The sequence below is a fragment of the Canis lupus genome, chromosome 21 (genome assembly GCF_003254725.2).
Source record: "Canis lupus dingo isolate Sandy chromosome 21, ASM325472v2, whole genome shotgun sequence".
NCBI lineage: Eukaryota > Metazoa > Chordata > Mammalia > Carnivora > Canidae > Canis > Canis lupus.
This window is the reverse complement of record NC_064263.1, coordinates 32,325,743-32,353,587: the sequence shown is the minus strand read 5'-3', so window position 1 is coordinate 32,353,587 and position 27,845 is coordinate 32,325,743. Positions and strand designations below refer to the sequence as shown.

The 27,845-nt window shown below is 53.6% G+C and overlaps 2 long non-coding RNA genes across 2 annotated transcripts in view; one reads left to right on the top strand and one right to left on the bottom strand.

The window, feature by feature from the left end:
- Positions 1–12,673: 12,673 nt before the first annotated feature.
- On the top strand, positions 12,674–26,300 carry LOC112667588 (uncharacterized). Its single transcript, XR_007404504.1, has 4 exons — positions 12,674–12,849; positions 13,317–13,425; positions 17,079–20,108; positions 24,590–26,300. It is a non-coding gene; the product is annotated as an uncharacterized LOC112667588 (long non-coding RNA).
- LOC125753227 (uncharacterized) overlaps positions 23,753–27,845 on the bottom strand; it is a 52,354-nt gene continuing 48,261 nt past the window's right edge. Inside the window, exon 3 of the long non-coding RNA XR_007404505.1 lies at positions 23,753–24,682. This is a non-coding gene — a long non-coding RNA (uncharacterized LOC125753227). The remainder of the gene's footprint in view (positions 24,683–27,845) is intronic.

Here is a 27,845-nt window from a genome sequence, read left to right as displayed (position 1 = left end):
CACACAGAGAGAGAGGCAGAGACACAGGCAGAGAGAAGCAGGCTCCACGCAGGGAGCCTGACGTGGGACTCAATCCCGGGACCCCAGGATCACGCCCTGGGCTGAAGGCAGTACTAAACCGCTGAGCCACCGGGGCTGCCCAGACCAGAACTTTCTAAGTGATGTTAAGATTAGAAGGTTGGGATTGTCAACAGCTGGAATTTGGATGCTAGCAGGACAATTTTAATTTGGACTCTGCGGGTTCTCTTAGGAAAGCTCTGGAGGTGCCTAGAGTCCTGCAGCTCTACCCTCACCCATCTCTGAAGCCAATTGTGGTGGAGGGTGGAGGTGGGGCAGTGAGGGATTCGGAGGGGCAGGACTCCAGATGGGCCCTTTTCCTGTGGATCCTGAGCTGATTAGGGAGGTTATCATGTCCAACCAGGCAGCCCAGAGGTACATGGGAGATGTGACAAGCCAGGTGCTAGGTGAGAAGGAGCAGAGGCCCCTAACCCCAGAGGCCTCAGCCAGCTGTGGGATTTGACTCCAAGCCAAAGGGGTAGGCAGTAATGTGGACCTACGGCCTGAGCACTCCTGTCCATACCCTGGAAGGAAACAAAGCCTATGACTGACCCACAAACCTGTGAGAATAAAATAATGGTTAAGACTCTGGAACCAGACTGTCGAGGTTTGAATACCAGCTCTAGTCCTTACTAGCTATGGGATCCCGGGCATGTTTCTTAACCTATCAGCACTCAGTCTTCTAGTCAGTGAAATGGGGTGACACAGTACGTACCTCACACATCATAAGGGTGAAAGGTGTAAAGCTCTTGCAATAGTGTGGGCACAGAGTTAATGCTGTCAAGGGGGGTGCTGCTGTATTTATATGTGTTGCCTGGTTGCTCAAGGGAGAAAGAAAGGGGACTGCAATGGGCTGCAGGGAAGACGGGGCCATGGACTGCAGCTTTGAAGGAGTAATACAATGACCTGTGGAGGAGAAGAGCATGGAAGGGTATTCAAAGCTGAGGACACTGCCTGAGTTTGTAATTGGGGTGCCTTTGGGGGATGGTAAGGCTGCGTGGTTATTGGGGCCCAGGCAGCAAGAGGGTGTGTGGTGGGAGATGAAACCATATCTCCCAAGGCTGGGAGTGTTGGGCTCTGTCCTCTGGTGCTAAGAAGCCTCCAGAAGGCTGTTACCAGGGACAAGGCGCGGGTACCATGGTATTCTGGAATCAGTCTGGAATAGCAGAGAGGATGGGGCCATGGGTGGTGGGGACATTCAGTAGGAGGGGGGAGCAGAGAGGCCAGTTAGGAAGCATGACTCCCAGACTCAGTGGGGGCAGGCCCAGGAGTGAGCGAAGCATGCAGCCTCTGAGCTCTGATCTGGAGGGCGCCTGGGTGCCCAGGCCTCTCTCCTCTCCCCTTGTTTTCTCCCTTTGTCCGGGGCCTGCCCCAGGACTCCACCCCCACTCTGGAGGGTGTCCCTCAAGGGCCTGGGCACTCATCCCTTCCAGGCTTGCAGAGTGACAGGCCATCTGTTTCCTCAACTTTGGCTCTCATCACTGGCCCCAGCAAGGCCCCTGGCTCAGTGTACCCTGAGGAGTCCTGCAGACGGCAGCAGAAAGCACAGCCCAGGCGGAAACAGGCTCCCAGAGCCCTGACAGGGCAGGTGCCCAGGTACGGCTCTGACGCCCTCTGGGCTGGTGGCTTGGGTTTGGCTTCTGCTTCCCTCAAGAAAGGTTGGGACCCATCTTACTGAGACACTCCTCTCTGACCCACTGTCCCCCCTGACCCATCTTACAGAGGGCCACGGACCCTGTGTCCAATAGGAGGGGGCCGTCTAGTCAGGACAGCAGGGTCCTTCTTGTGCCCAAGATGGTATTCCTGATGGCCCCGCCTCCAGGCTGGGCCCAGCCATGAAAGAAACCATGGGTGTAGTGGCCTATGTGGTGGGAGGCAGCACAGAATGGGGGCTCAGCCTGTGGACCTGGGGTAAGCCGCCTGATACCACCGTTTCCCGATAATGTGATGCCGAGCAAAATAGCCTTGCTGGGCCTCAGCTTTGCCAGCTGTAAAATGGGGATAGCAATACCTGGTTAATCTGCAAAGTTGTGGCACACGCCATCCCTATGTAAGTGTTAGCTCATCTTTACCATCATCTTTTTGTGCTCCAAGGACCTACATGTGCCCAACGATGTGTGAGCAATGAACCTTGGGACAGAAGAGCATTAGGTGGAAATTGGGCGTATCTGAGCAGGAAGGGGAAAAGAGAGGAGGCAGCAAAGAAGAAAAAGAAAGATGAATCAGGAAGGCTCATCGCACCCCTCTCAGGATAGGACACAGACTTTCTGCAATATCCCTGGCAGGCAGGGATTTAGAGACTTGCATCCTCACAGGGATGGGGAGCTCATTCCCACTCTAGCCTGCTTGGTTTGTTGTTAGACCCTCTGAAGTTAGCAAGTCCATCCTTATGTGACCTGTGTGTCTCAGGCATTAGCAAAACAACTGACCCTCCATGGTTCCAACCCCAGCTCAGGTCTCTGTAGGCCTTCTTTCCCCGAGTGTTTTGGGTGATTACCAGAAGTAGCTTCTATGATTCATGCTCACAGGGGCAGCCAACTGAGCCAGAATCCTGGCCAAGCTTTCACTGCTATTGCCTTCGCCACCACCTGGAAGCTCATTGTACAAGGCGTTTGCTGCTGCCTCTACTGCCAGTCACATAGCACATGAAGCCCATGTCTTCAGGGTCCCCCTTTCAAAGTGAGGGGCTGCCTCTCCTCCATGCCATGCCCAGTTAGAGGTCCCACAGCTTGGTGGCTTCAGAGTATGCATGTAAAAGTGACTCAATCTGTGATGGTTTCCTCCTTGCAAACGTGTGTTCCCAGGATGACCAGCCCCTCCAGTTGCAGGGCCATACCCCACTTTCCTGCAGGGGCTCTGACCTGGCTGGGTTCGCCCTCCATCTCAGCCATTATCACCCTTTGGATGAGCTGTCACCTGGGGCCTGTTGTCCAATGGGGCCCTAGCACCCATATTAAAGGATTGTATATGGTTCTAAGTTCAAGTCCTTTCCCAGTATATTTCTTGGCTCTTATGTAAATCTTGGATGTAAATGGTTGCATAGGGATGGGCCTTAAGGTTTCCATCAGAAGTACCACAGGCAGAGGTGCCTGGGTGGCTCAGTCGGTTAGGCATCCGACTCTTGATTTCAGCTCAGGTCACAGTCTCAGACTCACGCTCAGTGTGGAGTCTGCTTGAGATTCTCTCTGTCTCCTGCTCCCCGCTCCTGGCTTTCCCCCGACTTGTTCTCTAAAATAAATAAGTCTTTTAAAAAAATAGTATGGGAGGTAGCCCTTGCCCCTACATTCCTGCTCCATTCACTCTCTCTGGCACATAACTTGTCCCCTTGATTCCCCCCAGTGGGCCTCATTCTGCTTTTTGGACTAGCACAGGGAAAATTGAGTCTAAGTAACAGAAATGACAATATTTATTGAGTTCTCACGTATGCCAGGACTGTGATATCTATTGGAAGAATGCCTATTAGCTGTGTGGCAAGTATTAGCAAGTATTTGTTTTTTTAAGATTTATTTATTTATTCATGAGAGACAGAGAGAGAGGTAGAAACACAGGCAGAGGGAGAAGCAGGAGCTTCTCAGGAGCCCGATGCGGGTCTCGGTCCCAGATCCCCAGATCACAACCAGAGCCTAAGGCAGTCGCCCAACTGCAGAACCACCCAGGCGTCTCTTGAGCAACTATCTTAACCTCTGTGTCTCATTTTCCTGATCTGTAAAATGGGGAAATGATACATATCTCGCAGGTTTGCAGTGCAGATCAAAAGAGTGTGTGGATGTAAAGTGTTTAGAATAGTTATAGAAGTGATCCAAATGCGTTAGGTCTCATAATCATACAACTTAATGGCTCTGTTGTTCCATTTTTCCAGACAAGGAAACCGTCTGTGAAGGTGGTATGACTTTCAGGCCCCACATAGTTGGTTAAAAGAGGGGCAGCAGTTACAGTCCAATCTGACTTTGGGGCTCACCCTCCCAAGCCCCAAATGTTCTGCTTCCCCCTGGCCCCTCAGGACACATTCCTCTCCATCTCCTTCCTTCTCCAGTTCTTCCAGCTTATAGGTTATTGTTACTACTCAACGAGGTATTATTTCTTCTCCCGTTAAGGCAGAAGGCAAGGCCACAGTCACGAAATCAAGAAGGAAGTTAGTGGGTGGGGAGGTGACTGTGGGCTTGTGAAGAGTTGCTCTGGGAGCCCAGGGATAGGAGCAAAGCGGAGGGTTTCAGGGAGACAATGGGAGTGGTGTGGCAATGGCCCCCCTGGGAGGCCCAGAAACTGCCTGCAATGTGTTGGGGGCAGGTGAATGAGGAATTAGAACCCCACAGAGGCAACTGCCCTGCCCCAGAGGTTCACCGTCACTGCCTCCAAGGCAACGAGGCCTTGCCAGAAACAGCAGCCCCAAGCCCTGTGGCTCCCAAGAGGACCAAAGGTGGTGATGGGGTGCCTGGCCCTAACTCCTAGGCTGCTTATTAATGCCTAAGAGCCTGGGAAAAGCCCCCTGTAAGTATTACATGGGGTCTCTGGGAGCCTCAGTTTCTTTATAAAATGGAGATGTGTAGCCAAAGGTGCTCTCTGAGGACCTGCTCACGGCCAGGGCTCTTCTGAATGCGTTGCCTCTCAGACTGGAGCTGGAGCCCCCCCTGACGTTGGGAGACAGCCTGGACTCAGGGGAGACCCAGGTGCCACCTCTGCTTCAGCCTGGGACGTGCTTTGTAGTTGGGCCACACTGCCTGGTCTCTCGGTGCTTGTCTCCCCAACTGGAAAAAGAGGGAAGAGGATAATTGATCACTGTTGAGGGTCTTTCCAACTGAGGTCCTGTAAGCTTTACTCAAGGTCTGAAGAAAGATCGTGGGTAAGAAGCAACTGAGGAGGCTTCCCCAGAGGACGGGTCCTCCAGGAACCACACTACCGGACACCACCTCGGGGCAGGCACGGTAGCCGGCACTTGGGTTCACCAGTGATTAAAAACCAAGCCCCCTGGGAGTTAGAGGCAGGCCAGAGAGAGACGGGAGGGCACCGGGGTACACTCCGCCTGGGAGCCCGGACCCCTGTCTTCCAGGAAAGCTAGGATCCCTTTGCAAAGCCCGGGAAGTCCCTTCATTTCTGTCCTGAAAAAAAGCCCCCAGTTTTGTTTTGTGTTTTATAAAGTGTGTTTGCTTAAAAGGAAGCGATCAGAGACCAGCCAGTTTCCAGGCTGTCGGAGGTGCTCATTTGCATATGGATAAGCTATTTATAAACGTACTTCTATTCATTAAAGCAGGTTCCCCAGGGCCCTGGGCTGCTTGACAAGGTGCGGCGGCGCGCGTGCGCCTTTGCCGGGACGGCCGCTGCCCGGGGCGCAGCTCCGCACCAGCCCGGCGGGGTGGGGGGGTCAGGCCGGGGACGGGGGGGGTCAGGCCGGGGGCGGGGGGTGCAGAGGGCTGTCCCGGCGGGGATGGGGGAGGCGACGGGGCCGGGGGTAGGAGGGGCCGCGGCGCTGCGCTCAGGGCCCCCGCGGGCCGGGCAGGCGGGGCGCAGGGCTGGGGGGGCGCAGGGCTGGGGGGGGCGGGGGTGCCGCGGGCCGCCCCGGGGAGAGCGTGGGCTCCGCGGTGCTGCGGCCCCGGGGCGCGCGGGAGGCTGCGGGGCGGCGGCAGGGGAGGCGCGGGTGCGCAGGGCCGGCCTCCGGGTGCGCCGCGCCCCACCCTCCACCCTCCACCCTCCACCCTCCACCCTCCGAGCGCGCATCCTTCTAATGGGATTAGGCTTCACACGGGTCAGGGAACAATTTATTATTCTGCTGGCTAGAGCCAAGTTTCCCTTTGAAAAATGGTTACTCCTGGAGTCGGCAATTACTTCAAAATAAATTTACCAAAGACAAAATTGTGCCTCTTGGGTCAGTAAACGACTTGCCTGTTTGGGGCTGAGGAGACAAGGTGTTTATTAAGGACCGCCTTCGTTTTCCGTGCAGGTTTTTCAGTTTGAATAATTGTCCAATTAAATATAATTTGGAAGTCAGTGCTAACCCAGTGCCTGGATTGCAGGAGGAAGAATCACTCGGAGGCGTGCATTAATAAATCCCTCGGAGCCCCATCGCTCCCCAAACCCCTCCTTTGGTTTAATTTTGAGAAATTTTTTTGTCTTCCCACGGCCTATATGCCTACCGTTTGGAAATGAGCTTCTTTCCCCCAAAGAATTCCTAGGCCTCGCTGGCTTCCATCTGTCTGTCTGCTCCCCAGCAAGCAGATGCATGGGGTTTCTCAGTGGGGCCCGTGCGTCGGGGCTGGGGCTAACAGCCCGTTCTTTGATGAGCCTGCGCACTTGTGGGTTCTTCTTTCATCCATCTAACACCTCTGGGGAGCTTGCCAGGCCCGAGCTGGGAGAGGAGAAAAAAACAGACATGGCTCTGGCCCTCAAAGATGACTCCGCCCATTGAGAGAGAGGGACAGGTAAATGGACAGGTGTAGTGCAATGTGGTTAGTGCCGTGTCCTCCTCCCACAGGGACCCTGGGAGCAGAGGAGACCCCTCGCCCACGCTGGCCAAAGGCCCACGCTTTCCTGTTACCTGGAAAAGGTGACAGCCAAGGGAAGACCAAGAGGAGACAGGCCCAGGAGGAGAGGGGGTACAGAAACCCAGGAGTAGGGGGGGCGTGGAAAATAATGACCCCAAGTGCTTTGTTGGGGGGAGGCACAGGGGCACTGGGGATTGGGTAGGAGACAAGGCAGGAGAGGGCTGGGGCTGAGGTGTGGTGGTACCTTGAGCCAAGTGAAGGAATATGGAGTTTATCTGGATTTAAGGGTGATGCAGGGCTGGGACTGGGACAAGTCCAGCAGGGCCCCAGATTTCCACAAGGTTTGGCACAAGATTTACAGAAGCACTGCTTTTTTAAGAATGACTCTGCACTCACACAACTCTCGGAGTGAGTGCCTTCTTAAATTTTGTGCCCTAGTCTGGGCCCAAGGGCAAAGCAAGCTTTCCAAGAGGTAGATACGGGACCAGATTTTTAAAGAAAGCTCATTGGCAGCTATATGCTAGAACCCATCCTCCCAGCCCAGTGCAGCCTAAGGTTTAGGGTCAGGGTCAGAGAGGCCAGTTGGGAAGTGACTGCAAGCACCCTAGAGAGAGGAGGGCCACACTTCACTCAAGGTAAGTACTGGGGGAGGATGGGGAGGAGCTGTATCTTGCATCATGGCTAGGCACACCAGAAAGGCAAGAATCACTGATTGGCCTCACTGGGTAAGTTCATAGACTAAGGGAGAGAAACTGGCCTCTTGGAGGCTGGAGGGGTCCCTGTGGGTGGAGATGCCACCTGCATGGACTGCAGATGAACGTGGTGGAGACAGGTGCAGCCCAGCAAGGAGACTGGCAGCCCTGAGAATAGTGTGTCCACTGAGGCAAGAGGTCTGGGTTGTGCCTGGTGCCAAGGTCACGGTCAGCCTCAAGGCTGAGCTAGTGACCAGGATTTTGCTCAGCACATTTAAGCTGGGAGAAGCAGAGATGACAGAGTCATGTACCCTGAGTCAGAGACTCTTAGCTACTAACTCCTCACCCTGACCCCAAACATGAAGAATTGATCAGTGTAGTCTCCTTGGGGGCTGAGGTCAGGTTTGGTGGCCTTCTGATCCTCATAGCTGGGCACCTGGCCTGTGGCTCACTTTGGACCCAAGAACAGAGGGAATGAAGTAATGACTTGGGGTGCTTCCCTCATTGCCACCCTCTTACCTGTCTCTTCTGGGCCCGGCCCCAAGGTTCCACTCTATCCCAGGCTCTCAAACCACCCTCCTGGCTGAGTGAAGCCCAAAGATGAGAACTAACATGAGATCAGTCTAGCTGCTGGGCTTGCCTGCCTGCAACCCCAGCACCTCCAGCTGGTGGTTATGATTTCCCCCAGAAGGGGCCAGGGGCTCTGATTATCAGGCCTACAGTGGGGTCCTTGGGTTTCATGTTGCATGTGGGAAGACTGAGGTCAGGAGATGGAAGGAGAGTCACTTGGGGACACACACTGGGAGAGCCAGGCCTAGCTCCAGGGCTCCTGTCAGCCATCCAGGGTGGTTTGTACACCACTAGGGCTGTATACCAAAACCCAAAGACTGAGGAGCTTATAATCCATAGAAATTTATTTCTCACAATTCTGGAGGCTGGAAGGCCAGGATGGGGGTGCCAGCATGGTCAGGTTCCTGGGAAGGCCCTCTTCCATGCTCTAGACTGCTGACTTCTTGCTATGCCCTCACATGCTAGAAGGGGCCAGGGAGCTCTGTGCAGCCTCTTTTATAATCATTTCCCAAAGGCCCCATTTCCTAATACCAGCACCTTGGGAATTAGGATTTCCACATATGAGTTTGCGGTGGGGTGGTAGGGAGATGTGAACATTCAAGACCATGGTGTTTAGTAATTGCTGTACCTACTTCCCAGCCTAGAAACATAATGAGGGAGGTGGGCAGCAGCCCTGGGGTCCCCACAGAAGGATCCATCCTCTGGGTGCGGCTTGTAGAGGGCAGCTGGGGACCCAGAGCATTTCTGTGGCACTGTCCTGGCCAGCTGGATCGGACGCGGTGAAACACCTTCACACCTGGGCCTGTCCTGCAAATGTTCCTGCTGATGGGGTGTTTAGATTTTAGTTGGGGGGAGATAGCCACACACGCAAGTAAAATGTACAATATGTCAGTTATAATATGGGCTATGCAGAAAAATAAAATGCAGGAGGAGGCTAGGCAGTGGGGAGTGCAGTGTGCCATTTTCAGTGGGCCAGCCACTTAAAGGAGTGGAGGACTGAAGGAGGGTGCTTGGGGGAAGAGCTTTCTGGGTGTGAGAACAGCACTGCTAAGGCCCTGAGGCAGAAGCATATGTGGCCTATTGAGCAAGGAGTCGAGGCTGGAATGGGGTGACCAACGTGGCAAGGCTTGAGGGTGGGACAATCGCAGCAGATGAGCGGCAGGAGGCACAGGAAATGGGAGAACAGGCTGAGGGCAGAGATGGACAAATTCTAGGGTCCCTGGAGTTGTCCTACTACCCAGGAAGGGCAGGCAAGGCCCCGGCTGCCAGCTCCCCAGCCCAAAGCCTCCCCGCAGGCTCACGGTGCCTTCCCTCCCCCGGGACAGGGCTGGCTCCAGCCCTGTGGGAAGGCACACAGTGGGTGGTGAGGAGGGTGCAGCAGCTCCCAGACACGCCGCCCCCATTCTTCCGCAGCCCCACTGGCGAGGAAGAAGTGGGATTTGTCTGCCCATATTCACAGCTATGGAGGTGATCCAGGTTGAAAGAAAATCAATAAGATGTGTCCATTTATGTGGCACAAAGGAAGAAAGGTCTGCAGACAGAAATAGGCCGGGATTCACACGCAGGTGACTTAATAAGACTTTTCCCCAGTTTGAAGAGGACGGTAATTTAGATTTGCCTTTGAACGTCTCCTTTTTTGTGCCTCAATAACTCTCAGGATCAGCCTGCTTAGGAAGCAAGGGAAAGGAGATTGGCCGCCTTCTTAGAAGACAGGCCCGTTTGGGAAGGCCGCTTGCTCGGAGGAGTTCAAACACCGGCCTTGAGAAAAGATGAAAGTGCCTTGTCAGCACATCCTCGGCCCATTGATCATGATTGAGGCCTGGGCCTGGTGCATTTGGGCTGGAGCAGGACAATGAGAACAAGGCTGGGCTGCCAGGAGGCCTCCTCTGAGCCACGGTGGTGCAGGAGATGCTCATTACCAGCATCGGGCTTAGTGGCCAGGTGGGGGCAAGAGGCAGATAAACCCTGGCTGCAGAGTGCAGGCCCCACAGGCCCTAAGAGCTACAACTAACTCAACCTTGGCCTGGGAGGCAGGCCAGCTCCCACCTCGGGCTGTGGCTCCCCGGCTTCCGGCAGGCAGGGCTCAGGCTGCCTCTCCTGCCCAAGCGTGGCCCACAGGCAGACTCAGTTCATCCCCAGGAAGTCCAGGAATGCCCAAAGGAATGGGGGAACTGAGGCGAGGCTCCTTGGGGCTCTGCTGAGGAGGACGCAGCAGCGGCCTCCACGGCGACGGGCTGTGGGCAGGGCTGGGCCACCCACTTTGTGCTTCCTTAGTGGGCTCCCCCCACTGAGCTGCTCACCGTTCAGGGATAGCTGGGGTCCTGGGGTTTTAAGAAGCTAGGTGGGTCCCAGCTGCAGAAAGACGCCTCTGAGCAGATTTCTGCTCCAACTCAAGTATCACCTCTCCCTTCTCCCCGTGAATCCCTGTCCTCCATGGCTCCCCAGTGCCATATGCTCCTCTCTTATAGGCCTTGCCACACTGTGCTGTCCTTGTCACATCCTGACAGTGAGCTCCTCCAGGTAAAGACCGCCCTTCCCCGCCATGCACAGCATGGCTCCTGGCACACGTCAGGTGCCAGAAATATCTGCCGCTCTGCTGTCTTCACTTGAACTTCTTGCATGGTTGACAGGATGAGAGGGCAGAGCCAGTAGGGGCCCCAAGTTCAGTGCCATCCTGACCTCCCCATTAAGGCCATGCATGGGGAGGTTACCAGTGGACCCAGCACATGATCCCAGGCCCAGCCCCAGCCTGCACCCCCAGGACCCAGTAAGGCTGTGGGACAGCCAGCGGCTGGATTCAGGGGACTTCATCCTGAAGTTTGGTTTGCATTTGACCCCAATTAAGTCTGTCTCAGTCAGTTTGGGCTGCTACCATAGAGTGTCATAGGCTAGGTGGCTCATAAGCAATAGAAATTAGAAATTTATTTCTTACAGTTCTGGAGGCTGGAAGTTCAAGATCATGGTGCCAGCATGGTTGGGTTCGGGGAGAGCCTTCCTTCAGGAGTTAGACTGCCAACTTCTCAGTGTGTCTTCACGATGCAGAGAACCAGCTGAGAAGAAGTTAGCTCTCCCTCTCTTCATTGAGGGCCTGGGGACCTGGGCTAGGGATCGGAAGGGGTGCTCCAGTTGGTTGAACTGAGAGTCTCTCATTCCCAGGCTTCTCTGGCCTCCCTGCACTTGCCCACTGCTTTATCTTCTGGATGGCTCTGTTCTTTCCATCCCCTGGAGACTTCCTACTGAAGCTCACTGGCACCTAGCTGCTCAGAAAGTCTCCAGATGGACTCCATGACTTCCCTGTCAAATGCTCACACCGTTTACACTTTGATGGATCTGCCCTGCTGCTTGACCTCTCATCTGGCTGGAAGCATCCTGAGAGCAGCATCTGGCCCCTGGGTGTCAGTACCCATGTGGTGTCAGGCACAGAGCAAGCCTACATACTGAGGGGGACTGTGAGCTAATGGGCAGAATGTGGTTCCGGATCAGCCCTGGAGCAGGGCGGAGGGGCTGCTGGGGACTAGGTGGATGAAGACAGAGCTCAGGAGGGAGACTCAGAAAAGCAGCCTGTAGTGCAGCAGGGGAGGAGAGGAATTGAGGGCTTCTGGGAACTCCCATGACCTACCCTGTGACCCCCACTAACCCTCTTCAAGTGTGAGATCCTCCCTGCAGAGAGCCACACCAAACAAGGTGAGAAGGTGAGTAAGAGGGGAAAGGTCATTGCCCCCCTCATCCCCTACCCCCCACCCCCACCCCACCCCTGCTTTCTGGGAAGCTGGAGCCAATAGAGCAAGTGGGGGATTGGGCCCAGAAACCAAGGGAGCCACTGGGGGACTTCAAACAGGAAGAGGCTACAGAGACTGGGAGAGAGCGGTGCCCTGTCTGGAGATGAGGACTCTCCTTGGCCTGGGAATTTGGAATCTGGAATAGAAAGGTCTCTTGAGAGATGAAAATGCCCAAATGTCAGGTGCGAGAGGACTAAAGAATCTTCCTGGACTGCTGGGGCAGGACAGCATGAGGCTGAGCTGGGGGAAAATGGCCCAGCAAAGCAAGAGGTCAGGCCTGGAGGTGAGAGGAGGCTCACTGGGTTCCAGAAGGGAGGTTGCTGGGAGCGCTGGGATCCTGCATGGCTTCAGCCACCATGTGGGCAGGTGTGTTGGCAAGGCTGTGGGCTCCGCGTCCTACTGCCCCACTGAGCTGCCCCAGGACACTTGGCAGCCTCTCTGTACTCCTGCAGGTCCTGTGAGCAGAGAACATCATTGTGGCCTTCAGGCGGGCAGCCCCGAGGTGTCCCTGGACCAAATGGCTGGCTTCAGCAGCAGCTCAGAAACTGATGGCCTGGGACACCATATCCTCTCCCTAAGCCTTGGGCTTCTCCTCTGTGCGGTCCCTGGGGGCAGCTGCCACTTCCTGTCTACCCTGGAGGGTTCAGGCTAAGGTCCAGCCTTGGCCTCTTCGTGGAGGAGGGAGGTCAGCGTCTCAGCCAGTGGGGGCAGATCCCCAGAGCCCCTCAGGGTGGGCAGATGAAAGGCGCTGCCCCTCCTCCCCCAGCCCCCTGGCCAGTCACTTCCCCTCTCTCCTCAGCAGAACTGTAAGAATTATTATTTTTTAAATCCTCATTGGAATGCTAATTTTGATTTTGAGTGTCTGTCATGGGCTCTTTGAAGTTTTTCAGACAAAATAAGTATCTCCTTAACAGAGGGGATTAGCGCCTACTTGTTTAGAATCCTCTGACTGAGAGTGACAAGCAATTTCAGAAGCTGCGGGCTTTAGGGAGGCTGCAGGAAGAGGGGCCGCCTCCCTCCCTGGTGGTCAGCTTTCCATAAATGGCTTAATGGGGTTAGAGTTTAACCCCTCAAACAGGGATCAGAGCCCCCAGCTTGAAAGCCAATGAAGAGTGAGGCAGATCTTGCTATTTAAATCCAGTGGGACTTGGTTAGAACTCTTTTATTCTCTTGAGTTTAAAGAAAACAAACCCACTTCTCTTGCAGGATGTAGGGCCTGCTCCAAGCCAGCAGCTCCCGGCTTCCTCCCCAAAATGCAGGCCTTCCAGCCAACAGGTAATTCATGGCCCAGGCTCAGCTCAGGCTGAGATGCTCCTGGCTTTATGATTCTGCTCAATTCGGGAGTGCTAATGGGGCAATTTGTAAAGAAAGAAATATAATGAGTTATCACAAAGCTCAGCAAGGACTCGACAAGCCGGGCACTTCCCATCCATCAGGCATCCCAGCGTGGTTGCAGACCAGCGGGCCGGGAATCTTGGGGGGGCCCCTGGGAATCTAGCCTGATGTCTGTCTGGACTTCCAGAAGCCCCCTTCCCCTTCTCTAGGCCAGTAGATATTGGCCCTTAAAGGCCAGGTGGCTGGAGGTGATGGTGTGGGGTACATGGAGGTAAAAGGGGGAATCCTTAAGGATTTATTTGCTGAAGCAAAATTATCATGCAGGCCATTTTTTAAAAGAGCATTAATACGTGTGACGGCCTGTGGAGCCCCAGGTGGGCTGCAACAATGCTTGGTCTGTCATTAAGCCTGAGGTCATGGATGGTGTCGCAGCCAGTCCATCCAGCATGTCACAAGCCAAACTGCGCTCAGCCTGGACCTGTGAGCGGGCTGTGGGACCTCCTCTGCAGAGAACAGGTGAGTGACATGCTATGTCCATTTGCTGAGATAACAAGCCATGAACTTGAATCACAGGCCCCTAGACCCTTCTGCTCGTCTTTCAGAAGTGCAAAATGAGGTCCAGAAAGGGGAGGTGAAGAGCCAGAGGACTCCCATTATGCAGCTTGTCACCTATGTACATGACGGCCAAAGTCCGTGCTATTGAGTCTGGCTGAGGGCTGTGGGGAAGGTGGGCTCAGAGCCATAGTTCTGGAGGCATAGAGTGAGGCATCTGGGCTCGCCTCGCATCCCGGGATGCCTGGAGGGGCCCCCACCCCTCCCTGGCCACCCACCCTTCTGGTCTAGCTCAGATCTAGGGACAGTGGAGGACACGGATCTTGGCCGGCCTGGGAAGGAGGGCTGGCCCACACAGAGGGGCTCTCTGGGCTGCTGTGTCCCTGTGCCCTCTCTCCTGTTCCTCGCGTCTCTGCTGCCTGCATGGCTGGCCTGGTCCCCAGGGATCTGCCCCTTCAGGTGCCTCAGGAGCCCTTCCAGAGCTGCAGGTCACAGGAAGGCCCCATGGCCCACAGATGGGACAAGTAGAAGTCTGATCACTGTCAGGACGGCTTGCTCCCAATCAGAGTGATGGAGTCCAGATAGTCCTCAGGGAGGTTCTAGGTGGCCTTCTTCTGCCCACGCAGATCCTGCCTCTTTTCCTCCTATTTTTGTGGGCAACCTGGAAATCCCTCAAGCCCAGGAAAGTTGATCTGCAGCCTTACAACACGCAGATTCCACAGAAAGGGCATCAGTCCCCTTCCTTGTAAGGACGACAGATAAAAATAATGTCCACCACTAACGCCCACCGTGCGTAGGTGTGTTTCTGAACATGCTACATTAATTAACACACAAAACCTTATTCACAGCACAATGATAAAATTCTATTGCTGTTATTCCCATTTTTGCAGATTGGGAAACTGAGGCATGGAGAGGCTAAATAACTTGTTCAAGATCACTCGGCTAGTGAATGACAGTGTGAGAGTTTGGACACAGCCAACCCAGCTCCAGAGTCGCTGCCCTAGTGGCCACCAGTGCCTGGGCCAGCAGAAGCCTGAGACCCACCCCTGGCACCCACCATAAAGCCAGGCTGAATGGCCAGAGGCTGAGATTTCCCTGTGCTATGAGGGATATGGCACAGGGAATGGGCAGTGAATGCAGGGCGTGGACTCAGGTTTGGGGAGACCCCAAAGAGCATGGAGCTGACCCAATACACCTGCCAGGTGCCAGTCACCTTGCCTGGCACTTCACCCATGGTATCTGACCAAAGTCTGGCAGCCCTAACGAGGTAGGAATTGCTGTCTTCATTTAGCGGAGATACTCAGAAAGGTTAAGTAATTTGCCTGTGGTCACACAGCTCACAAAGAGCATACCTGGGTTTCAAACCCAGGTCCATGTGGTTTCCAAGCTGGGTCCTTGGCCACCCCATTTGAGAGAGGGGACTGGGATGTGGATGGAGGAAGAGGGGGAAGGAAGGCAAGGAAGGCAAGAACAAAGAGTGTCGGACCTGGGGGAGTGGTGCGGGCCATTCTGCAGCTCACTGGCACAGGAAGTCACGGAGAGCCAGGGAGCTCTGGGTCGGACTGGCTCAGGGCCACATGGGGATTCTTGAGCACGTTCACATGCTTCCGGCCCAGGGTGCTGGCCTGAGAGCAGGCAAGGGCTGCAGGGACAGACCTCAGCTCCTAGGTCCTTGCTCCACGCCCGCCTCTGGGGCGATGGGAGTTGAACTCTTGCTAATCAGAGGGAGGCTGGGCCTTGCGGCCAGACAAGGGGAGGAGGCCAAAGCCCCCTGCTGTCCTCCCTCCCAGGCCCTCTAACCCCCGGGCTCCAGCACTGTTTCAGCTCCCCTGCCCCCTGGCCTTTGTGTCTCCTGGGTCACCGTCCCTGTGTCCCAGGTTCCCACGTCCTGGGAGCGGAAGGGTTACGGCTTCTGCTGCTGAGTGGAGGCTGCTGTTCCCCAGCGTTAAGCAGCTTTAGTGTCTCCTACCCCAGCCCTGATTTAAAATTCATAAATGCTAATCCTTCATAATTTACGGTTTAAAAGCAGCCCCACTCCCAGGCCCCGTGGCTACAGCTCTGTCAGAGTAATTATGCCGCCAAGCTGAAATTGGACTACTAACTGAGATATTAAACAGGGGGGGAAATCCTCGCGCTGGCAGCCGACCCAATTATTCCAAATAAGCAAACAGATTAGTGAGTAATTTTCCAGTTAAATTTGGTGATTGGTGCCAGAATTGTATGTTAAATATTCAGAAGTAAATAGATTAAAGATGAAATGTGCCCCCTCCCTTTTTCTGGGCTTAATTTACTGTGTATATTAAAACTTTTTCATGAGGAGAAAAAAAGTAAAAATGATAATTAAAAAATCCAAATAAACCCCTCTGGGCCTCACCGGTGCAGTTTGGCAGAGGCCAGAGTCGGGCCCAGGCCTCTCCAGTCTCCTTGACTTCCCGCCCTCCTGGGCAGGGCCAACCACGTCCCCTAAGCCCAACTCCAGTCCTCCCCGGGGAAGCAGGCTGTAGGATTCCTGGGCATCTGGGTGGGCTGAGGAACCTCCCCGCCCCATATGCTGGGCTTAGATTTGTCTTTACAAAGAGAAATCCCAAATCTATTAGTCCTGAAGTCAGACAGAGCTGAGAGAGCCCAGAAGTGGCGGAGGGAGAGGCGATTGGAGGGCACGCAGGGCCCCTCCAGGCACGCAATGCTCTCTGTTCTTAGGTACAGGGCCTGGAGTAGGTCCCTGACCACCCTGCTCCACCACCACGCTCCCCTGGCCTGTCTGTAGTTGCTGGTCTGCTGTCCTGGAGGTGGAGGGGTTCGGAGCCATGCACCCTTACCCTAGGCACACAGCTGGTGCACCCCTCATCCCGCCCCTTAGCCTCCAGCACTCCTTCCTGGCAGCTTGTCCACTCACTTCTCTACCTCCTCCTTGGTTCTCTACAGCAGCTCAGCCACAGCAGTATATCTGACCGGGAGTCATCTCCCCAAAAAGCGAGTGGAGAAATGGAGGCCCAGAGAGGGCAAGGGACTGTCCCAGGGCACCCAGCATGTCAGGGTGGAAATGCATGGAGTACAAGGCCCTGTGGCTGCTTAGCCCGGAGTCTCTCTGTCGCCCCCTAGAGGATGCGGGCTTCGGGCACAGGCTCATCTGAGATAGCTGGTGGGGAACAGGGGAGGAACCCTAGTCCCAGGCCAGGAGGGAGCTGGTCTGTCCATGGAAGGGGTGCAGGGTGGAGGGGAGAAGATCATGGGCCCATCCTGGGAGCCCAGCGGGGAAAGTGGAAGGACGTGCCCGGGGAGCAGGGTGTGCCTGTGGGGAGGGGCAGGTAAAGCTCAGAAGCCCTGGGAAGGGAGGACAGTCCTGGGACTAGGGCCTTCACCCCTCACCCCTCAGGGTACCAGTTCCAGGTGTGGGACCAACCTGAGACACAGCCTCCTGCCTTTCTCTCAGGGAGCCCCTTTCATTCAGGTTCCAACTCCTGAAGCACTGAGAGGACAGTTGGAGGAAGCTGGGGAACCCTCTCCAGAGGCGCCCTTCTTCCCTTGTTCTGTCAGAGGAATCTCCATGCTTCAAGTGATGCTGAAAAGACTCCCTGTCCCCTTGGGTGAAGGGGGCCTCCTTTTCTCTCTTGCAGCTTCTTGGAGGCACCTGAAGGCACTGGGGCTGGGGTGTGGCAGGTGTGCAAACACCTCTCCCTGGCACAACATACTGAGGCTGTGATCACAGGAAGGCCTGGCCCAGGCCACCAAGACAGCACCGCAGGTAAACACAGGATAGGCAGGCCTCTGGGCCCATGTCCGGTTAGAGGAGGGACACAGAAAGGACATGATTCATCCCGTCTATGGCGTCTGCCTGGCTAGGCCTTCTCTGACCCACCCACTAGGCACTACTGCTCTCAGGCAGAGCAAATCAGAACCCCCAAGAATCTTTCACAAAATACATGCAACTCCCTGCCCCACCCACCATGTGGAATCCCCTCAGGGTTATTCACCAACCTACCCAATGAAATGACTGCTCCCGAAGCAATGATTTGCAATTCTTAAAAAGTAACTGAACCCTTTTCTTCAGTCTTTTGTACAAACAAGCCTATTATGCAAAGCAGATAACAACAGAGCTTGGCTTAAATATCTTCATTTGCCACTCCCCGCCCCCCCCCCCCCCATTCTGAGTCATCTCCAGGGAGCCCCTAGAATGCCACCAGAGGGCAGCCAACCAGGCACCAGGAAGCTGAGCCTCTAGTCTGTGGTTCCTTCGGTGCTCCTTTGGGGGGATCCCCCTTAGTGGGTGCAGCCAGCTGAATGTAGCTATCGTGCTTGGGATGGTCAGGACTGGGGGCAGAACCAAGTCCCCTCCAGGTGCTGCTGACGTCGGCCGCTGTGGCCAGGAGGGCCTGTCCAGCAGCGGTGAACTGCAGTCTCTCTCTTTTACTCAGAAAGTTTACCATCCAGGCCTCTGAGAGCTCCCCAGGAGGAGGGACCAGTTACAACTAGAGTGAGTGAGTCCTGAGGTCCTTACCCTGGCACCTCCGGTGCAGGCAGAGGCCTTCTGCCCTGGCTTCCTCCCTTCAGGGACGTGGCAACAAAGTGCTTCCCTCTCAGACCTTCACGGAAGATGAGAGGAAGAGCCTGGATCATTATCTTCACATCCTAGTCTCTAACCAGTGTCCAGAGGGGGTTATGCAGACATCTCTAGTGCTTACCTAGAAAAAAAGGGTAGGAGGAAGGAGAGAGAGAGAGAAGAAAGAAAGAAAAGAAAAGGAAAGGAAAGGAAAGGAAAGGAAAGGAAAGGAAAGGAAAGGAAAGGAAAGGAAAGGAAAGGAAAGGAAAGAAGGAAGGAAGGAAGGAAGGAAGGAAGGAAGGAAGGAAGGAAGGAAGAAAGAAAGAAAGAAAGAAAGAAAGAAAGAAAGAAAGAAAGAAAGAAAGAAAGACCCTAAATAAAAGGAAAAAACACACCACTTACTGAGCACCCCGGGTGCATGGCCAACACGGGGAAAGTGACAGTATCACTTAGTGGTCAGTCCTCTCATTTTGGGTGCACGCCCATCTGTCTGGGCTGATGACCTCTGTCGATTGAGAGAAGTTTCGACTCCTTCCACAAGTGCCTAGCCCAGCTCAGCCACCGCCTGTTTCCGAAGCCTGCCTTTTCCCTCAGTTTGGAGTTGCCTTAGTAACCAGCCCCCTCCGGCTCTGCCCTCTAACCGGTCTCCTCTGGATTTGGTGTGAACAGTATTTGACACCAAAAGCTGAAGATGATCTCTTTACTAACCGCAGGTAATTTGTTATTGTTGTTGCTGTTTTAACTACTTCACACTTAAGAGTTTTCAAAGTCACCGAACTTTGTTTTCTGGGAGTGTTAAAACAAAAAAGAACCACCAAATGAATCAGAACGCAGTGTGTGAACAGAGCTAGCCAGTGGCTGCCGACCAGCTGCAGGGATTGTGGGGTCACCAATGGGCTTATTAGCCCTTTGCTGTAATGCAGGTGGGCCTGAGGCCCCTGGGGTTGGGTGGAAGAGCCTGCATGGTCACGTTCTGAGCCTCTTCTGAGACTTCTGGGGGACATTTTTCCTACCATGGGAAACTCTAGTTCCATGGGTAGCTTTGGTTGTCAGAGAACGCACTACCAGAGAAACACAGAGGGCCACGCCAACATGCATCTCATGCCTACACATGCATGTTTCTACAGACACATACAAGGGCACCCACAAGTGCAACATGCATGCATATATGTACATACATGCTCATATTTACACACACACACACACACACACACACGCCAGGAATCCTCTGGCCTCTGAGAATCCGGGCTCTCCATGTCAGGGTGTGCTAGTAAATTGACTCTCCAGGGGGAAAACAGGCCTTAATTTGTAGGATTTACCAATTTCCTTGATGTAAATATTTCCACTGTGGCAGACTTTAAGCTACCAATAGTTTAGCGAGAGACTTGCAAAATTCCTGAATATTTAACAAATTGACTCTTACTGACACAAACAGACCAGCGTCTCGGGACCATCCCAGGCCTGGTTACTGTAGGAGTGACCTGAGGTGGTCTGAGCAGATGCAACAAGCAAGGGTCTTGGCCTGGAGTGAGCTCAATCTCCGACAGTGGAGTCCTTGAGCTCCCAGTGTGTCACAGAAGGACCCCAGTTAGGCTCAGAGAGGGGGGAGCTAGAGGCAGGCAGGTGAGCTCATCTCAGGAGGCAGTGAGTTCCCCCTATGTCCAGAGGTATAAAAGCAGGGCCAGAGGACCACTTGGTGGGGACACAAAGAGACACAGGGACACCTCCTTTTCTTACTACCTCTGCAGGGCCCATACTCAGTGCTTTTGCCCTGAATCACAGCACAGAGTAATGCAGGCTTAGGTTGTTCTTGTCTTCCTGGAACTAGGAAACCCACTTCTCATGGATGGGAGACCCGGCTGCCCGAGCCAGAACTCACGTGATACCACTCAATATGTTCAGTGGGCTTGGCTGAGAGCCCGGCCCCAGCCTCTGTTTTCTGGCTCCTGTTCATGCCCTTGGTTGGCCTGGTGGGAGGCGGTGGGCATCCTCCGGCTGCATTGGTCTGGCTCTGTCTGTCCTGATTTCCCTACAGGGTCCATCCATGCTCCCCAAAAGTGACCTTCTGGGATGATCCTGGGGCCCCGATTTTCCACTGCCCCAGCAGGTAAGTTCTCATCTGTGTGTGTGTGATGTTGATAAGGATAGGAGCCTATGCCTGTGTGTGAGGAAAAATGCTTGTAAGAAATAGAAAAATAGCAACTATCATCTTATTGAGCACTTATTTAAACAAACAAGGCCTTGAGTAGCACTGTGGCTATGAGGCTATGAACACAGACCCTGGAGCCTGCAGTTGAGGACCAGGGGTTGTAAGCCTGCTTCTTCCACCAGCTGTGTGATTTGGGACAAGTTCTAATCTCTCTGTGCCTCAGTTTCTTCAACTGTAAAATGGACCTGACTTACAAAGTTGTGCTGAGAACTGAGCTGATAGGCGTAAAGCCCTGAGGTGGTACCTGGCACACAGTAAGTGCAATACAAGTGTCCGTTATTCTTATCATAGTAAGACTATTATTCTGATTGTTTAATAGCCATGTTAATGTCAAACACTCTACTCAGCAATTTTTTGGATTTATCCCATTTAATCCTCACAATGGTACCATGAAGTTGGTATATTCCTGTCCTCCTTTTACAGATGAGGGATCTGAAGTTCAGGGAGGAAAAGTAACTTGTCCACATTTCCAAAAGGGGTAAGCAGCAGAGCCAAAGCCCCAACTCTTAATTCCTAGGGGTACCTTGGTGAAGATCCTTATAGCAACCTAAGCCATGGGCAGGCTCAGTTGTCTTTGTCAACAAACAAATCCACAGAAACGGAGTTATAAAGAACCCCCCTGAAACCTGCAATAAGTAGCAATGATACATCTTGTCTTTTGATCATCCCATGGCGGCCACACCAGGAAGATAAAGCCAGAACAAATGGTGGGATGGTCAGGAAAGGGCCTGCCTTGTTTTATACCCCACGTGCCTCATCTGTTATCCCTGCACAAACTGAAAAGGCCCTTTGCCAAGTGACAACGCAGGGAGGGCATGTTTAGGCTGAGAACCTGTCCCTGCATGGGGGCTGGGTGAGAGGCCCCGATGGAGCGGACTATAGGCCTCTTCTTGACCCTGGCAGACCAGGGTGGGCAGGGATGGCTGCAGCCTTGCCCTGCCCAAGAAGCTGTGGGGTGTGTCCCTGGCCTTCCCCAGGTCTGTATCCAGACCCCTGCTGGGGTGAGGGCCCATGCAGAATGAGGATCCCCCTCTGCCCCTGGAGTGGAGGGAGGCAGCAAGGGGCCATGAGCAGGGCAGTAGGAGTAGGAGCAGGAGCCCCAGGAAGTTTGGAAATAGGACTGTGCTCCAACCCTTGGCACATGCTCCATTGTCCCCTTGGGCTTCACCTACAAAATGCAAATTCCAAGATAAAATTTTAAGAATTTCTAGAAAGTAACAATGGAGCATTAAACCGTAAGCTTGAAAAAAAAAAAAAAAAAAAAGTAAGCTCGGGGCCCTTCTGAGCATGGGCCACTGCACCCAGGCACAGCCCTCTGTTCGACAACTGGGTCCCACAGATCTGCACCCAAATGGCTCCTTTTCACCAGGATCTGCCTGGTCATTTCCCCTCAGACTGTTGGAGGAGCCCCCATTCACCTTCAGGGGGAAGCATTGCTTCCTGCATTCTGTGACAAGAGCCAGCTTCCCCCTGGCATGTCTGCCACCTCCTGCTCCCCATGCCCTGTGCCCCGGCTGTGCCAATCACACACTCGACTGCTCCCTTTTGCTTATCCTCCGTCTGTTCTGACATTTGCTCAGTGTCCTTCCCTGGCACCACCTGTAAGCTCCTATTCAAATCTTGCAGGTTCATCAGGTTTTCACCAGCCTCACGAAGTCTTCCCTGATCTCAGGAAGAGGAAAGTTTTCTTTTCTTTCCTATCACTGTGCCTTACTCCGTTATAATCCATTATCACACTACTAAGTTTGTTCCCTCATTTATTCAGTATATATTTATTGGGCACCTATTATGTTCAGTGACAGCCTGGCTGATCCTCTCTTCATCTGACTCTCTGCTTTGAGGGATAACCAACCCCCAGAGGTCACTGTCTGAGTTCTGTTCATCTTTGTATATTCAGATCCAAATAAATATTTGTTGAGTTAAAGAAGGTAGGGGAAGAGAGGGAAGGAAGGAATAGAATGGATTGGGCATGTGTGAGGGAGAGGGGCAAGATGGTACCATTCACTCTGATGCTGACAAAGGTGGGAGGAGAACAATTTGGAATCAGTAAGGTTAGCTGCCAGGGCACTAGAGCTGCAGGGTGAGAACATTCCAGACTCGGGGGAGGGAGCACTTTTTACCAATTACTCCCCTGCCCCATTCCCGCCAATGAAGCACCAGAGGTCCTCCCTCTCTACATTGCTTCCAGAGTTCTTTGGCTTTGAGAAATAATCAGGGAAATGGGATGGGATGTCTGGTTGTATCTTTGAGGGATGTGAACCTAGTTTCTGATTAAATACCCCGTCCATTCTGTGGTTTTAGAAAACATAACATTATCCAAAATACGCACACATGTGTCACACATACATGTCACACACATGTGCACACTCACACACGCTTATGCACACACATGGGGGTGGGGCAAGGGGTAGAGCAGCTCCCATCACAGTCACCTCCCAGGGTGGCCGCTCCCTCCTGCTCTGGCTGAGGCCCATCCACCCTGACCCCACCTGCCACACCCAGTTCCCACTGGCATCTCAGGCACTGGATACCTCTGTAGCCTGACCCTCCAGTCTCACCCCTCGTCTTCCTCTGATCCTGACCTCACCTTGCACACCCAGTGACTGCACCCTGACTCCACATGTCATGACCCCACCTCGACCTCATCCAATCCTGATTTTGCTCTGAGCTCATGGCCGGGACCCTTGCATAGTCCCTGCTGAGGGGGCATCCTCAGGGCAGCCCCTTCTTCTGAGTGAACTGTGCTGTGGGGAATCATGGGAGAAGCAGGCCTAGCCCCACTCAGGTGTTCTTCCCTGACTCTAAATACAACCACATTTTCCTCAACTGCTTTACATTGTTTGGGAAAGGAGGCAGGAGAGAAGTTTAAACCTGTAGGTAACTGTATATACTCAAGTCTCCCCAGTGGTTGCCAAAAAAAGAATCTTATTCAAGCCTTCCTTCCCCCTGGTTCCCTCCCAAGACATCTTGAACGTCTCTTCTTCCTGCTTAGTCTCTGTGGGCCGCAGGACTGGCCAAGCCTCTGTGAAGCCTTTTACTCCTGTCTTCTCTGGACCTACAGTCCTCTACTTTCTCCCTAGCTCACTAGCTGCCCCTCCTCACTTCCTTCCTTCTCCCCTTCCTCCCCTGGCCCCCTGGATATTGGTGCTCTCCAGGGCCTTGAACCAGTCCTCTTTCTCTTGCTGAACATACCTCCTTGCAGCCCAGGATGTGCTTTCTTTCACTGTGGCATTTTACACCACGGCCCCTGCATCTTTGTCTCCTGCCCCAAGCAGGCTCCTGGCCCCCACAGCCAGCAGATTCCACACATCTCCCCTTGGGTGTCCCGTGTTCAGAATGGAGGACAAGACTTTCCTCCCATCCACCCCTCCTGGCCCAGACTGTCCTTCCTCCTGGATTTAGCATCCTGGTGAATGGCACTACCATCACACAATGGCCTGGGAATTCTCCAGAAACCTGGCAACCTGCTAGGTCCTCTACTTCTCTTTTTCTCTTCCCTCAAACTCAACAGTCACCAAAGCTATTAATTTCAACTCTTTTTTTAAATTAAGATTTTATTTATTCGTGAAAGACATACAGAGAGAGGCAGAAACATAGGCAGAGGGAGAAGCAGGCTCCCTGCAGGGAGCCAGACACAGGCCTCTATCCCAGGACCCCAGGATCATGACCTGAGCCAAAGGCAGCCGCCCAACCACTGAGCCACCCAGATGTCCCTCATATTACCTCTTTAATGCCTCTTGAACCTGGTCCCCTTCTCCACTACCATCACCACCCTGGCTGGCCACTCTCAATTCTTATGTAAACCGATTGGCAGGCGGTTCCTATCTGGTTTTCCGGTCTCCACACCACATTCCTTCATTCCAAAGCAACCTTTCTAAGAAATCAGATCATGTCCTCTAACTTCCTGAAACCCTCAAGGGCTTCCCCAAGGCCGACAAAGTAAAGTGCACAATCCTTACTAGACATCCCAAGCTCTTCACAGCCTTGTCTCTGCCCACTGTTTCTTCTTCCTCAGCCTCTGCAGCTCTGCCCCCATTAGCCCATTCCTCAGTGTCCACCCACCTGCCATAGGCCACCACTTCATGCCTCTAACATGTTGCAGTTGGGTCCAGGTCCAAAGTGTTGACTTCAGAACCAGTAGCCTTGGGATGGAGGAGGGTAGAAGGGCCACAGGTATATACCATGTACTCACTCAGCAATCGTTCAGTGAGCCTGTTCTGTTCCAGGCACTGGGGAGAGAGTGGGGAGAGTCCAAGGGTCATGCCCTGGACTCCCAGCGCGGGGGGGGGGGGGGGGGGTGCGGGGGGTGCGGGCAGGTACAGAACACAGAGGAGCAACTGAACAACTGAAGAGTGTGATGACATCCTGCCATGCTTTAGACGCAGGTATCGAAGGCAGTGGATCAGGAGAGAGTGGACCTGGGGAAGCCGATCTGGAGCCACTGTGATGGTCCAGGAGAGAAACTGCAGTGCCTGGAAGGAAGAGGAGGCAGTGAGAATAGAGGGATGTTCGGAAAGTGGAATGTACAGAACTATACAACTAAGTCGCTATGGGGTGCAAGAGAAGATTCTAGAATGACTTCAAGGTTTCTGCCTCAGGCAAGAATGGGATGGTGGTACCATCCATGAAATGAAAACAGAGGGCATGGGGAACAGATGTGGACCCCAGCTGCCTTAGGTCCTTGGTTTTTTTCATTGTTATCATCGTTATTGTAGCTAACAGTCAGGAGCACACTGTAGCCAAGCAAGTGCTAAGTCGTTTACCTGCAGGCTGCGGTGGCTGCAGGGCTGCCAGTCCCTGTGCGGACAGCCCAGCCGGGCTCGGTGGCTGTAGCCTTTGGGGTGTCTGTCCAGAGCATCCTCCTTGCAGGTTTACCTGCTTTCTGCAGTGGTACTCTCACAATTCTCGCCTCCCTTGAGGAGAGGATTATTATCCCTGTTCTGCAGATCGGGCTACTGAGTCTCGAGAAAGCTCAATAATTTGCTTACACTTACAGAGTGGCAAATGAAGGAGCCAGGATGCCAGGCCAGGCCTGGCTGACGCCAAAGCCCCCTCTTGTAACAGCAGCTCTGCAGGCAGTGGCCCCTTCCTGGGGGTGTGAGGCTCTGTGGGGCTGCCCTGGCCTTACATCCAGGGCTACTTTTTGGAGTTTCTGCCTCCATTCCCTGCTTCATGCTCACAGGTGTAGCTTGCTCTTCTTCATCATGGCTCTGGATTCCTCCAGTGCCTGCTGGTAGCGGTGGGTGGTAGGGATCCAGAGCTGGGGCCACAGCCTGGCCTGTGGACAGTGGTCTCATTTCTCACACACATCAGAGCCAAGAGCTGTACCCTCCGAGGCCTCCTCTGCCCCTCCATGACCTGCCCTTCCACTCTGAGCTATATGGCTAGGACAGAGGTCAAGGACTTCATGGGGTTTGCAGAGGCTGGGTTGGGGAGTGGGCTTTGGTGGAGTTGAGTGGAGTGGAGAGGAGAAGCAAGGCAGGGGGCGCCACGGAGCCCTCCAGGGTGGCAGATGAGCTTGTGAGGTTGTACCTGCTGAGCTCCCCTGAGCAACCAAGCACTGGAAAATCAATATCGTTTTCCACTTTCTGTGCTGGGCGACTCATTTTCATTATGTCTCACGCTTCCTCTGTGCTGCTGGGGACTGAGACGGTTCTCTGGCCATGGTCCCAGCCCTAATCTCTGTACAGGATGACAAGCTTGGTGAGCACATGGCTCTAGGACCCATGGTCTGTTTCACACTGCCTCAGAACCTGGGGGCCATCCCCAGGCCTGCCACCCTTAGCTCCACCCCTGCCCTTCTTAAACACACACACACACACACACACACACACACACACACACACTCGACCCTAACTCATCACCCACATTTTTCAGAGGGTGGAATATGTGACCATTGAAGCACCAACACTTCATCATTTTAACCCTTATGGATGAAAATCTTGCCCAAATGTTCTCAAATCTCCCCTGACATTAAAAAAAAATAAAACCTGTATCTTTATCTCTTTTTATTAAAATAATAAATATCTGTTATATACAAAGTTTGGCAACTATAGGCCATTAGGAGGAAAAATTATTTCATGCAGGAGTCATTAATGAAGAAGAAAATGCAGACAGGTGTGCAGGCATATGGGGTCTGTAAGGATTTGCAGGTATGCACCAAGAGGGGGATGTGTTTATCACCCTCCAGCATCATCTCCTCAGAGAAGGAAGGAGACTGATCCACAGCGCTCAGAAGTGCCTAGACCACAGCAGGTGTAGACATGTAGCCTGAACTTGCGAATGTGCTTCTGCATAAGGATACAGCTCCTCCTAGCCAGCCTCGGGCCCTTCCCCGGCTCCAATTCAACAGAGACTCAGGAAGGAAACAAAGAGCTCGGAGTAAAATACACATCCCGACTCTTACTTTGAAGAGAGGTCCCCCACACTCTTAGCTAGTCTATTTTATCTTTTTTTCACGAAGAATTCACAAAGTTTGGCTATCTTAGTCCTCGTGCTCCAGAGTTGATTCTTGCCTCCAAGCTCACCAACAGTTCAGAGCAACACTAGGAAGTGAGGATGCTCTGGACAGACACCCCGAAGGCTACAGCCACCGGCCAGGCTGGACTCTCCGCGCAGGGACTGACACCCCTGCAGCCACCGCAGCAGCAGAGCGCTTCAATATATTACGCTTGCAAACGCTTGCAAACGTAACCAGGATGGGGGCCATCTCAAGACGAAGCCCTGTCTAGGATTTCTTTAAGAAGGCACAGGAGGCATATGGTATTCGTGTTTTATTCCGTTCTTCCGTGCAGCCCCCGCCCTAGCCATCCCTCACTCTGCTCCACAGGCCCACACTCAACTATTCTGAAGACGAGAGAGGAGCACACTTGTATTACCTCCAGCGAGGGATGATCTGGAAAGCCCAGCCCTGGCGCCTGGTGCTCCCCTGTCCCCTGCACCCTCCACCCTCTACTTAGCTCTCCCCCTACCCCACCTCCCTCCCCAGTAGGGTGGATTCCGGAGCCCCAGGAGCAGATCAGCCTCTGCAACAATGATTAATTGACCCTAGCAGTTTAAGAATGCTTATTTGCACACAGTTATGAAGTGTCACAATATGTCTCAAATGCAAGCGGCTTCCATTAGAAGCGGAACGGCGGAGCGGGAAGCGCCAGCAATATTTCCTTAAAAGTTCATCGTAGGCAATGGGGTAGTGTGCGGAGCTAAACAAATCCAGGCAATAATGGAAATGTAGCATGAAATTACTTCTGTAAACAACAACCATTCATTATTTGAACATTTTTCATAAGCGAGCAGGCAGGGAGGGGGCAGGGGCCGTGGGTGGGAGGGGAGGGGGCTTCAGCAGGCAGGGCCCGAACACCCACTGGAGTCTCCGGCGCAGCTTTCTGGGGGCTCCCGGTGCCCATCTGTCTTCAGAAAAATGCCGAGGCTCCGATCTGCCCAGCGCCTGCCGTCAGGTTCCCTTTCTTCATTAAGCGGGATTGGCTCAGGCAGAGGGAATGTATGATTTAAGGAGGAAAGAGAGGCCCACTACTTAATGTTGATTTGGCGGAGTGTATAACCCCGGAGAGAAATGTAAATAGCAGCCTGCAATAACATGACAGCCCACTAATCATATTTACAAACGATATTAAA